The sequence below is a fragment of the Apodemus sylvaticus genome, chromosome 12 (assembly GCF_947179515.1).
Source record: "Apodemus sylvaticus chromosome 12, mApoSyl1.1, whole genome shotgun sequence".
In the NCBI taxonomy this organism is placed as follows: domain Eukaryota; kingdom Metazoa; phylum Chordata; class Mammalia; order Rodentia; family Muridae; genus Apodemus; species Apodemus sylvaticus.
The window spans coordinates 17,885,386-17,898,475 of NC_067483.1; the positions used below are offsets into that span (position 1 = coordinate 17,885,386).

General features: G+C 46.2%; 1 protein-coding gene across 2 annotated transcripts in view; it reads right to left on the minus strand.

The window, feature by feature from the left end:
* The window catches only part of Bcl2 (BCL2 apoptosis regulator), a 173,638-nt gene that overhangs the window by 145,644 nt on the left and 14,904 nt on the right, over positions 1–13,090 (minus strand). The window lies entirely within an intron of this gene.

A 13,090-nucleotide genomic window follows, 5' to 3' on the forward strand; every position in this document is an offset into this window, starting at 1 on the left:
GCATGCTAATAGACATGCAAACAAATAAGACACATTTACACCTGAGGCAAGCAGAAGAAAATGTGCAGAAAGCATTTGCATATATCACTCATCATGTGACCACACTTGGCAGGGTGCCACAGAAAGGTTGGAAGTCCCTGAGACAAAGATATTGAGGCCAGTCCCGTGTTTTCCCATGGTCGGGTGAGAAATGATGGGAATTTTAGTGTTTAGACAGAAGAAGATTGTCCTGAGATATCAAAAAGAAAAAAAAAATCTCCAAAACAGGGGTGTCAGACTGGGTTCCAGAAAGGCTCAGATCAGAGGGCTCGGGGACGGTGCTGGACTCACTTCATGCGTGTTGAAAGGCAGGAGGCAGGCTTACGCAGCACACCACAGGTGATAAAGATCGACCTGGTAGGAGAGATAGCACTTAAAAACGTGAAGAAGAATTTTAAGCAAAGCTGTCCAAGACACAAGATAAACTAGAATAAGGAGGAACTGCAGTGGACTTCTGAAGATCCAAGCTCAAGCTAGAACTGCTGGTCCGCTGCAAGACTGTGAAGAAGCCGTGGGTGCGGACGTGTCCCGGGATGCCAGCGGGGCCTCCCGACCTTGGGACCCTGGGACCGGATGCCAGCGAGATGCCTGCGGGGCCTCCCAACCCTGGGACGCGATGCCAGCGGGGCTTCCCGACCCTGCAACCAGATGCCAGCGGGGCCTCCCGACTCCCTGCACCGGCAGCAAGGGCAGCGAGCACACAGGCCAGTGCTGCGCCCGGACACCAGGCATATGACAGTAACATGAAGAGAAGGTGCTGAGTCTGAGAAAGGTTTTTTTGGGGGGTGGGGGGTGGGGGGGGAGGATGATGAGTGTCGTGCTGAGCTGAAAAGTTGACAACGTACTTAACTCCAGTTGCCCACGGGGACACCAGATAGAAAGGGCCATCACAAAAGAGCATGAAGAAGAATGCGCAGAATCGGCTGCAAGTAGAGATAATGAATGACGCTTTGGAAGTGGAGGGGACCATTCGCAAGAGAGTCAGAGGAAGAATATGGGAATTAGGGGGAATGAGTCCAAATACTGTTCAGGAAATTTCCAAGTCATTTATCCAACACATGAAAGTGGAAACGGTGGCTGGCTTGGTAGATGAAGGTTGATGCTAAGTAAGCTCGGTGGCCTGATTTCGGCCCCACAACCATGTAACTGCTTGTCTGTCCTCCACATGCACACCAACCACGGCACCAGCCCTCCAAAAAGAGTTCGGAAGGCACTGCTTCAGTTCCCACACAAGAAGGGCGGCGGCGGCGGCGGTGCAGTGTGGGAAAGTGAAGTGCCAACCCTGCAGTGGGAACTTCCTGTGAGAGATCCAGCCCCAGGGAAGGAGGGAACAAGGCCTCCAGGCACAGCTCTCCTCTCCTAAAGCCAGGGTGTGTGCCACTGAACAGAGGAAAGCAGCCGAGAGCTTCTAGGTGAGCCTTTGTTTCGCAGAAGGTAAATGAAAAAGAGCAGATACACAAAGAAGGGCCGAGCCCCCGGAGGCGTGGGTCGGTACTTCCTCCACCCACCCGCATCCCACCAGGGCTCTCTTCCCAGCTCATTACAGACACATTTCAACGCCTCTGAGGTGTAGATAAAGTTCCTCACATCTACAAAATGAACGTCTCCACAGCAGAGAGATCTTCTTTCCCACCTTTGCACAGAACAAAAGCTTCACTTTTGCACCAGCACCTACAGCGGTTTGCTACGAATAGAGAGCACGCACCAGCCCGGCTGGCTCTTTGAAGGTGCACCATCCTTTTCCTGTGGTCTAATTTAGCTTCAGCTGAAAAGTGAAAAAAAAAAAAAAAGGTTCCTTAGCAGCACAAGAATTCCTGAGCAAGAGGAAGCTGATCTTCTCCCAATATCAGCCCTTGAGGCACACAGGCATGCTTGGTTTCCACTCTGCATGTCAGCAAATTGCTAAAATGTTCCCAGGATGAATTATTCCTTTGACTGAAGCTTAAGGTTGAAAGTGAAACCAAGCAACAACTTTCTAAAAATCTACAATTTTTTTTCTTTTTCAAAAAGGTATCAATCACCGGGCAGCGGTGGCACTTGCCTATAATCCCAGCACTTGCGAGGCAGAGGCAGAGGCAGGTGGATTTCTGAATTCGAGGCCAGCCTAGTCTACAGAGTTCCAGGACAGCCAGGGCTACAAAGAGAAACCATGTCTTGAAAAACAAAAACAAAAAGTTATCAATCCTCTCGCTGATCTGGAGTATGTGGGACTATTACCTACTTGGTGATTTGCTCACATGTGTGGGGCAGCCTTTTGCTCTCCAGGAGCACATTATGAGCCCTGGAAGCCAGGAGTCAGAAAGCATCCACTGATTCACAGCCCTGCCCTTGGGGTCCCAGCAGAGATAGAGCTGCCCCTGGGCATTTGCTGTTTAATGGAAGAGGACCAATCCAACGTAGAAATATACACGGGAACACACCTGAGCCTGCAGAGGTACTGCAGAGGTAAAGCAATGTGGAATTACTTAGTCCCGTTGAAAATGACTACTTGACACACCACCAAACATGGTCCTGTGTGCCCATGAGTATTCTCTGGGGTTTTGTACTTTGTTTTGTTTTGTTTCCAGTAAAATGGAAATATTTGCTGAAAGAATATTTTTGATGCATCTCTTTCTTATGTCAGGAAGATGGAGACAAGACCAGCATCCAGTTGTGCCCTTTCTTGAGGTCTTATATTCTTAGACAAAGGCATGCTTCGAGGATGGATTATGGTGAATCTGACAGACGGCTCTGCAGTTAAGAGGATATAGGACCCAAGTGTATTCCCTAGAACACACAACTTCCTAAACTCCAGCTCCTGGGCATCCCATGCCTCTGGCCATCATGGACACCTGCACTTACATGCGCATGCCCACCATAGAGGGAAATACATACATATAATTTAAAATAATACCTTAAAAACGATAGCTCAGGGAAGTGGATACTTGCTTAGAACTGAAGTTCCAATGAAATCCAAGAAGGCTAGAAAGTTCTTAACAGGGTTCGGCTCAAACATCCCATTCTAGATGGTAAAATATACAATTATCCTGGTACTTAAAATTGTCAATCTAAGAGATTAAGTATCCAATCGAAACACTATCAGAAAAGCTTCCATTCTGAGCAATTTAGATTAGGCATTGCATTGTGATAACAAAGAAAGAAAATAACCATGTGTGACAGAGTCCGTAAATAGACTGTTTGAAACAGTCTTTGGACCATGTATACCCACAGCTCACATAGATGGTTCTTCAGCTATGAGAAGAACATGGAGGGAAAGTGTAGCATTTCACCTGAAGTCTGTGGGTAAAACAGGCACGGGGTGGGCAGTGCTGTTAGAAAGGTTAACTGTAGCACAGAACTCCCTAAAGCATCCTCATACTCCTAGGATTAAGGAAGGAATTTAGGGGTTCTCCTGGATGCAGCAGGCATCTGGGCATCCTTCCTTCTGTTGTTGAGAACAAGTCACCTTAGCTAGCTTTCAACCCCAAAAGACCTGGAGGCCGCAACCTCTGCCTCTTGAGGACATGCTCTGAGAAGGCAGTGCAGAAGAGCCCTGTGATGTGCCAGCTGGGCAGAGTCAGCCCTCACTCAGTACTCCCAGCCAGAGTCCCAGAGCAGCATCTCCACGTCACCCAACAGCAGCAATGGGAACGAGGTCAAAACTCTCCCCCAGCCCGGAGCACCTGTCCAGAATGAGATTCTCTTTGAACCATTAAACATCAAAATTTACTCAGCTCAAACCCTGAACATAAGACTCAGCAAGACTCTCTTTTTCAGCCTTGTGAAGAGAGGATGGGGTGCTACACAGAATCAGTCAAGGCAGGAGTCCCCCTCCCCCACATACACACACACAATGAAGCAGACACCTGCTTCATGTGTTCTCCCAAGGAAGTCAAACGATTACACTGAATTCCTTAGGACCACCCTTGCTTGGGGAAAAGGGATTGAAGACATGGCCACAAAGTAAAGGTATTACACTGGGCTGCAGTGGACTGAATGCACACTTGCGGAAGAACAACGGGCTCTGGGGAAAAGCAGCCCAAAGATCATGGAATGCCCTGGATATTTAGTGGATGTCTTTGTTCGGGGGCCATGGAGGAAGCATACATAGAGGAACAGCAGAAGCAATTTTTCTCTAATACACTTTCTAACACAAAAGGGAAGGGGATCAAACGATACTGGGCAACTTGAAATTTTCTTTCATACTCGAAATTAGATTTCCAAATAGAACATGCTTTAATTAGACTATGGAAATGTCTAGAAACACTTCCTCACCCTACTTCTGATCTTTCCAGGTTCCAATCATGAAATAGTTCATCTTGAGGTCCTTTTAGAGAGCTAACTGGCTCCCAGGGACCTTCACTGTGGGGCTTTTCATTTATTTATTTATTTTTTCTGAACCCTGGCTTCTCCGGTCCCTGTGACGCATTGTTTACAGAGACAGCAAAGCAAACACCTGTCATTCTTAAAACACGAGGAGCATAATTCAGCACCTTTTCTGTGATCGCAGAATGCAATTAATCCTCTGGCTGCCTTGGTATGTAGACCAAACCTTCTGCCACAGTGTTTGGGGACGCTGCTGTCTAGGGTGGCTCTGCCAATCTCCTCATTCCAACAGAAAGCCTGCCAGCTCCTCAGGGCTAAGCCAAGAATAAGGATGCAGAAGAGGGTGGCTAGGGCTCTCTCTCACTGAGGGAGTGTGCCCCTGAGATGACTCACGTCCCACAACACAAAGCTACCTTAATAGCCAGCTACTTTTGTTGCCCTGAGCAGAGGAAGCTCAATTCAAATATTTCCTCTTAGAAGGGAAAGCAGCAAAACCGTTCGTTCTGCCATTCATCTCCGGCTGGGAAACTTTTTAATCTATAGAGGTGTAGGGTAGACGAAACAGTTTTGGATAAAGAGCAAGCTGTGAGTTACTATAGCATAGTATCAGTGTGTGTGCAGGGGTTAGACCCTTTCTTACAGCAGACTAGTGGTATGTGGTAAGAAAAAAATTAGGACTCAGAACATGTTGGGAGAACAGAGTAAGCGCCAAAAGACAGGCAAAGAACTGTGCCTTTAGGTCTCACGCCTAACTGCTATGTTTTGGTCACAGTCATAAAGGCATTCTACACAAGTTTGTGTTCCATCAGGGACATGTGAACGGTCCAAGACAATGGTCACACACACCACACAGCACTCTGCTAGGTGACAGAAGGAAGGGCAGTAAGCGCGCCAAAAGCTCTCTGCTGTGATTGGTAGCTTATTAGCATTCTTTTTGTTGATTCTCTAGCCGTCAAAAGTCATGTATTCAAAATGACGAGAGACTCTGTAACCCCACTCCCTCAGTTGAACATGAGGAAACAGAAAGGCTGTAACATGGCCTAACAGCGTGGACCTGGTAAAGCCAGGAAGACACTCCCATTATCCTGGCCCTCGGTACCCTCAGCAACTAATCACATCTCACCCGCCTTGACAGACACAGCTTTTCTCTTCCCCAGAGCTGCACCTCTCCATGTTCAGGCCACCTCTCATGTCAAGCGACTTCCTGGGTACAACTCATTGCCTTGAAGTTCCAGGCAACTTGCCTTGCGGTTCCATAGCATGGATGACTGAATCTCAATTGGAGCTTCTCAGCACCCCTTATAATGCCAAGAACTCGACCTGAGAATAGAATATCTGCAAAGTGATGATGCACCTGCTTCCCCGACCTTGCTCGACTCTAATGAGCCTACAAACCCAACGGAAGTGTGCCTTAAAACTGAGCATCAGCGACAACCTTGGATGACTATGTCATATTAGCCAGCTGTAGACAAGTTCATACACACACACACACACACACACACACACACATACTGAAGCTGTCCGATATGTTACCAGAATGTACGCCTGCACATACTTCTGAATGGATTGTGTTTACACAATAGTCTTTGGTAAAGACACTGTCCATATGGAGAAGCTACTGTCTAACAGCCTTCTATCCAACAGAGATAGACGCTCAAAGGCTAGAATTCCATTCCCAACTCAGCTCTAATTCTGCAGACTGGCAAGTCACCCTGACTCTACATCTTCCTCTATAAAGATACAGCAAAGTCTGCCTGACTCCTTCAGTGGACAGACATGGAATAAATAAAGATAGGAACATACTCTGAGATGGGTTATACGGGATGCTGCAAAACATGTAAACTAGACCAACATTTGTGGAAAAAGAAAGGTCATCTTTTACAATTCTATATAAGTCTCAAACCCAAGTGAAAAGGTGACTACATTGTATACTGAGGTGCTAGAAGCCTCCACTAATGCTGCCCAACAGAAACACAATGGGAGCTATATATACCATGTTAATCCTTCTAGTGGCCATATTGAATGTATTTTATTTATACCATCTTTTAAAAATGCAGTTAATATAAAAATTACATACAAATACATATATATTTATATAAATATGAACATTTCTAAATTCACTCCTTGATGCCAAGAGTCTTTGAAACTTGGCACATGATTTACATGCTCAACCCATGTGAAATGAGACTTACCACACTCACACAGTCAACATGCACAGGGGACAGCTATCATGTTGGAAGTGGAAAAGCTACAGCCAGAGTACCGCAATTCCACATTTAGGAGGAGAGCATACTAATTTATTTTCAATACCTACTGCAGTGCTTCTAGCAGATAAATAATACAGGTGTGATGAATAAGTGATATACACTGAATGACACTGAAACATCTGGGGGAGAAGAGCAGAAATAAAGGACTTTGAAAATACATTAGTCTGTGTTAACCTCCTCCTGTTGCCCACACATGTAAGTCATGGCCTGTGGCTGCAGACAGAAGCTGGAGCCCAGGATGCAATCCCAGGCATAGCATCCACTGATGGAGGAAGGCAGGACCTGCCAGCCTTCTTTAACCTGCTTCACTGCATATGCCCCCTCCCTCCAAAGTAACCATACCGACCGAAAAGCCTAGGAACATGGACAAAAACAGAGGAGCATGGGTCCCTGGGCCCTGAATTACTGAGAAATAATTTGCATGTTATTATGCAAATTTGCATAAAACTGGAACCAAGAGAGCTTGGCTGGGTTTGTAAGCCTCACTCTTTTCTCCATGATGCTACGACTGCCACCATTTGTCACCATTTACCAAGGTGGTCTAGCAAGACAGACCCCCTATTAGAATCAACATAAAAGTAGAATCTTCTCATGCCCACTGGGAAACTGGCATCCTCTGGGTAAAGGGGTAGGGGCCCAGCCACCTCATGTGGCTGCTGATCCTTTGTTATGACAAGAGTTTATTTACAAGACTCTGACCTATGGCAGGAAGACACAGCTTCAGCTGATGTCCTAGTGACCCAGGATTGTGCGCATGCCTGAGTGCAGGGGGGCTCAGATGTGGGCCTCCAGAACCCTGGAAAACCAAGCCCATTACCCCTCATTCCATAAAGTCCAAGGCGGCAACATTCACCCGGACTCACTTCCTCCTCTTTGCCAGGTGCATTGAAGTGCAAATTCAAGGTAACTCATGGCCTCTAAACCCAGGCAGCCATCTTTCTTTCTCTGGACCAAAAGACACAGGAGTCCAATGAAGTAACACTCAACATGACAGCTGAACAAAGTGAACTACACAGGGCCATGTGGAGAAGAGAGAGCAGAATACAATCAGATACCTTTGTTATTTTTATCTCACCCACCCAGCTCTCTCTACAGCTATTCCCCAGGGAAATTCCATGTTCATTACAAAACTGGTTTCTTGTACCAGGGGAAAGGCTGTGCTGTTGTCGTCATTACCGCTGTCATTTCTGCTAAGGTCATCTCAGATGCTCTGTCTACAAGAGATAATGGTCTCTTACACAAGCTTCTCAGCATCCTGTGGCTGCTCACGCTTGCAGTCATCACACCCAGGGCCTCGAGAGAAGCAGCTCTCTGGAAGCTCAAACCTGGAATGACCGCAGTGCTGTGTCAAACTAGAACCCAAGCTGCTCTGGTGCTGGCTGGGTTCAAGCCCAGCTTTGCCCTGGAGTCAGCGCCATTACTCACCTCCTCAGACGGCGGGGCCAATGGCCACTCTGCACTTCCTTTCAGGACAGCTCACAGGTCTGTAACCTACTTCTTTGTTTCTACATCACAGGCAATGTTGGTGTCAGGAACTAGCTTTACAGTTTCAGCTTCCAGTGGCATCACCCGTAGGCGACAGGGACCCACACATCTGTTGCTACTGTAGTCGCCATACATTCCCAGCGGCCATCTGGTTTACCTCCCATGCTGCGAGTGGTTACATCGCAGCCTACATAAAAAGCTGGCCCTCTGGACTTTCACTCTCTCTTTTCTCCCTTTGACTCTGTCACCCCCTTCCCCCACAATAACCCTCTCTCATGTGGAACTGCATTGGCCTGGTGTGGTGTGTCCGGACTCCAGCTGTGATTCTATCACAACAGGAAAGGCCTCCAGCCAGGTCAGAGGCCACCATACCCTACTGTCCAAAATGGTGGTTAAGGGTCAGTCTGTGTGACGTAGCTTCCCCTGAGTGACTCTAGCTGAACTGAATGCCAGTGACCCTTACAAGTATGTGACTTTATGCACAGGAAAAGATACAGAGTTAATGGTAAAGCAAAAACTCCCCTGGAAAACCACTGTATGCCCACCTGAGAGTTCTTACCTGACACTCCACTCTCTAAAGTAAGGTAGGAAAAGAGAAGGCGTAGAGCAGGGCAGCAGATGCTGACGTAAACTCTGCTTTCCGCTTGCTTCTCTTTCACAGTGAGTTGAAATGAATCATCTCACTAAGGGAATTTTTCAGATGGCTGAAGCCTAAACTTTCAAAAAATGTTAACCATTTAGAATGGAGGTGTTTCTGCAAATCATTACCCACTTTTTCTGAATTCACCACCCGTTGCTGTGAGAAATTCCCTTTGTCTGGAGAGCATTGGGCTGACTTCTGTGAAAGACCCTCTGGGGTCCTGGGCATGCGCCATACACAGGGCTGCAGAAGAGTTCAGCACCCAGGCTGCCCTTCACAGCAGTGACACCAGTTTTGATCGACAGCTTGCTTGGATTGAGAAGTGCCTACGAGTTTGTTGAAGTTTAGCTCTAGTATTTCCACAGGCAGTTCTAGTGTGAGCCTCACACTAGACCTCATCAACCATTCCACCCATTGATGGGTTCGGGCTCTGAATGGGCTGTGGGGAAGTAGTGAGAGGTTAGGCATGGCTGAAGGGAGTAGGCCATTGAGGGACTGATTTGAAAGAATGTCTTGCTGTGGCTTCTTCCTCTTTCTGTTCTGCTTCCTGTCATGAGAAGAACGGCTTCTTTCTCCTCTCGTCTGCTGCTACGGGGCTCAGTATCACCATCAGGGCAGAGCCAGTGGGGTTAAGAACAATGAGCTAAACTCTCTGAACCTGACAACTAACGTCACTCTTGCCCCACTTGGTTATGTCTGTTAGATAGTTGGCTACACAAGAAAAACAACATCAGATTCTAAAACAATTGTTTTAATAATGTTTAGATCTCTGTTATTCAACTTGGTTTGGGTTTAATGCATTTGCTATCATGATTGGCTGATGGAAAAAAATCAATACTCTTGTGAGAAAATGCCTTTTAAATGAAAACTGGCTAAATTATTATTCTGCTTTGAAGAGGTGTGTTCTGATACATGCTTCATCGCGCATAAGCAACGTGTGTCGGGTATAGAAGGACGAGCACTGTGTGCCACCACTGCCACACGGTAAGTGGAACAGTCAAGTTTATAGACAGGGAAAGCAGAATAAGTTCTTCCCCAGAAAAGGAAAAAGATTCAGAGTTCTTATTTGATGGGAGGAGAGTTTCATTGGGGGATCACACAAGTCCTAGTGATGGAAAATGGTGGCAACCGCACAGCACTAAACAACACTGCTAAAATGGCTTGGGGCAGACGGCACGTGTAGTGGTGGTTTGAAGAAGGCCTCCCATAGGCTCCACTGGAGAGCGGAACTGTCTGAGAAAGATTAGAAGGATTAGGAGGTGTGGCCTCGTTGGAGGAAGTGTGTCACTGGTGGGCTTCAAGGCCTCAAAGGCCCAAGGTGAGCCCAGTGGCTCCCTCCGCCTCTGTCTGTCTCTCTGTCTCTTTTTCAGTCTCTCTGTCTCTGTCTCTCTCTCTTTCAGTCTCTCTGTCTCTCTCTGTCTCTGTCTCTGTCTGTCTCTCTGTCTCTCTGTCTCTCTGTCTCTCTGTCTCTCTCTCTCTCTCTCTCTCTCTCTCTCTCTCTCTTTCTCTCTGCCTGCTGCCAGTGCACTGGGATGTAAGCTCTCAGCCACTTCTCCAGCATCATATCTATCTGCCTGTTAGCTATACTCCCTGATATAATGATAATGAATTTAGCTTTCTAGAACTGTAAGCAAGTGCCCGAATAAATGATCTCTTCTATAATAGTTGCTATGTCTGTGGTGTATCTTCACAACAATAGAGGAACAACTGGGACACTTTGTGTACTTGAAGCAACTGGTTCAATACCTTGTACCACAAAAACAAACAAAATAGGACTTTTAGCGAGCCATGGTAAACCATGCCATTAACCCCAGTGCTAAAGAGGTGAATCCAGGAGGGTCTATACAACCTTCAGTATAGCTTCTACAGTACTCAGAATAGTACAGATAAGTTCTAGAGCCATCTAAGGTACAGAGTGAAAACCTGTCTCGAAACAACAAAACCTGGTAAAATTGGTAAATTCTAATACACACACACACACACAGACACACACACACAGTTTCTTTGCAGGTTGGCCAGGGAATGGTGACTCAGTAGCTCTGGGTGTTAATGCTATCAAGCGCACCCTGCCCAGCTGCTGGTGTGTGGAGTGTACACCATTGAGCAGAGATCGCTGAAGACATTAATGTGTCTGTCGTTCTGAGAGCTTCCTACTCACAGGTTACAGTTCTGTGACAGAAGGTTGCTGTTTCTTGGTTATATCAGGAAGAACCCCAAGAGAACTGAGGTCATAGCATGGGGTTCTTCCTCTCACACCAAAGCCAAACTCCTCCCATGTCCTTAAAGCAGCGCTTGTTACACAAACTCAACTAGAAGGCGGGAGACACTGACCGTGGGAATTCACTGGGATAGTAAGGGTTAAAAAAATACAGCAGCTTTTTCACTACTACATTGTTGGGTTATTCCTTATCAATTAAAACAAGAATAAACAGCTGGCCTGTTCAGTCACCACCGCAGAGGCTGGGCATCAGAGGGGCCTCATGCTGAACTCTGTCTTGCCTAATGAAAGGTTATTATTTTCCCTAGACCTAAATAACAATTTCTCTTCCTTTTTTTTACTGTCTTATGAAATGCTATGCTGTTCTGCTCTTAAAAGTGTTAACATTAGTTATGCTTGGAAAAAACATTTAATTTTGTATTTATCTTTGCTTTACTAAAAAATTTAATACCTGTGATTCTTTTTGTTGACTTTTGAATTGTACATTCTGCATGTGAACTTGAAGTTGTTTAAATATTCAATTCATCTATGACAGCAATGAAGAAATATATCAATTTAGAGAGAGAGAGAAAGAAGAGGAGAAGAGAGGAGAGGAGAGGAGAGAAGAGGAGGGGAGAGAAAGAAGAGAAGAGAAGAGAAGAGAAGAGAAGAGAAGAGAAGAGAAGAGAAGAGAAGAGAAGAGAAGAGAGAAAAGACATTTGGTCAGGTATGGTGGTCCACACCTTTAATCCTAGTGCATGGTGGGTAGATGCGGGCAGATCTCTGAGTTTGAGACCAGCCTGGTCTACATGACAAGTTCCATACTGGTCAGAGATACATACAAAGACCTTGTCTCAGACAAAACATAACAAAAACATTTAGTAAGAAAGCAGGAAGGGTTTCCTCACTAGTCCGAGTTTGGTGTCTACATTTCACTGTTCTTCAGGCCTTTCCTGGCGTGCACCAGCGCTCCCTGAGCCTGGTAATTCAGCACACAGCATGCGCCGGGTTCCACAGTTAGTAAGGAAGCACTGTCCGGGTCTGGGACGTAGGCATGGAAACCTCATCTGGCTGAAGGTACGTTTATTTCTGAGTAGAAGAAAATTTACAGCTAACTTTAAAAGGAGATACATCATCCCCTTGTGAATGTGAGCAACATGTCATTCCACCCCTGGACTCTGGAAAAAACACACAAAGGCCTTGCCTAAAAAAAGAACGGCCGGGGAGTCAGGAGGACAGCCGACCTGAAGCCACAGACGGTACCACCTTTTTATTAAAGGCACCAAGCAGGTTACAATTTGCTGGTGAAGTCACTGCCTGGATGGAGGACAGCACTGGGTTGTTATTCCGATTATGCTGACCCTGGAAGGGTACGGCACTCTGGCCAGGACACAACAATGAGGGCCACTTAATTTTTTCCAAAAGCTGCCCAGATGCTGGAGCCAGAAAAGACTCCATTAAAAGCTTCATTTTCTCTCAGCTCTGTGAAAGACAGTTCGGACCCCATAAAGTGAGAAAGATTTCATCACCTTGTTTCTGAAATGCAAATGACTTCTTAAAGAAAACAAAACAAAAACAAAAAACCTCGCATGTATCCATTAGTCATTCTTAATGGGTCATGTTTCAATGCTAACATTTTTCTTTACGTTCCAGAGGACATTAATTAGCAGTGGGGTTGCCCGAATGGAAGAGTTGGTCTTGCCTCTCAGTGGAGAAGTCATGAGGGTTTCTAAAATCTGTAATGCCTGCCGCTTCCCACTCTTAGGAGGTTATTAAGGTTAAACGTAGGGTCTGGCTCTTTGGGGGGGGGGGCGGATTCAATAAGTCCCTGCTTCCTTCCTTATTCTTAATGCCCAGTCCAGTGGCAGTGCTACAATAAAGAGAAAGGGATTCATAAGAGAATTCATATGGGGAGAGGTGCTTCAAGCACGTGATCCAAAAATAGTAGTAGCTCTCTTTAATTAATGCTGTTGCATAGTAACTGACCTCAGACTGATGGTAAATTTAAGGATAGAGTACTACATTTGGGGTGGTTTAGGAACAAAGGCCTTTATCCTTTGCTGTGTGAACTACAGTGATGTTCAGAGACACGCACATCGGAAGCACACACATCGGAGACACGCACATCCGAGACACACACATCCACCGTCCAGCTTC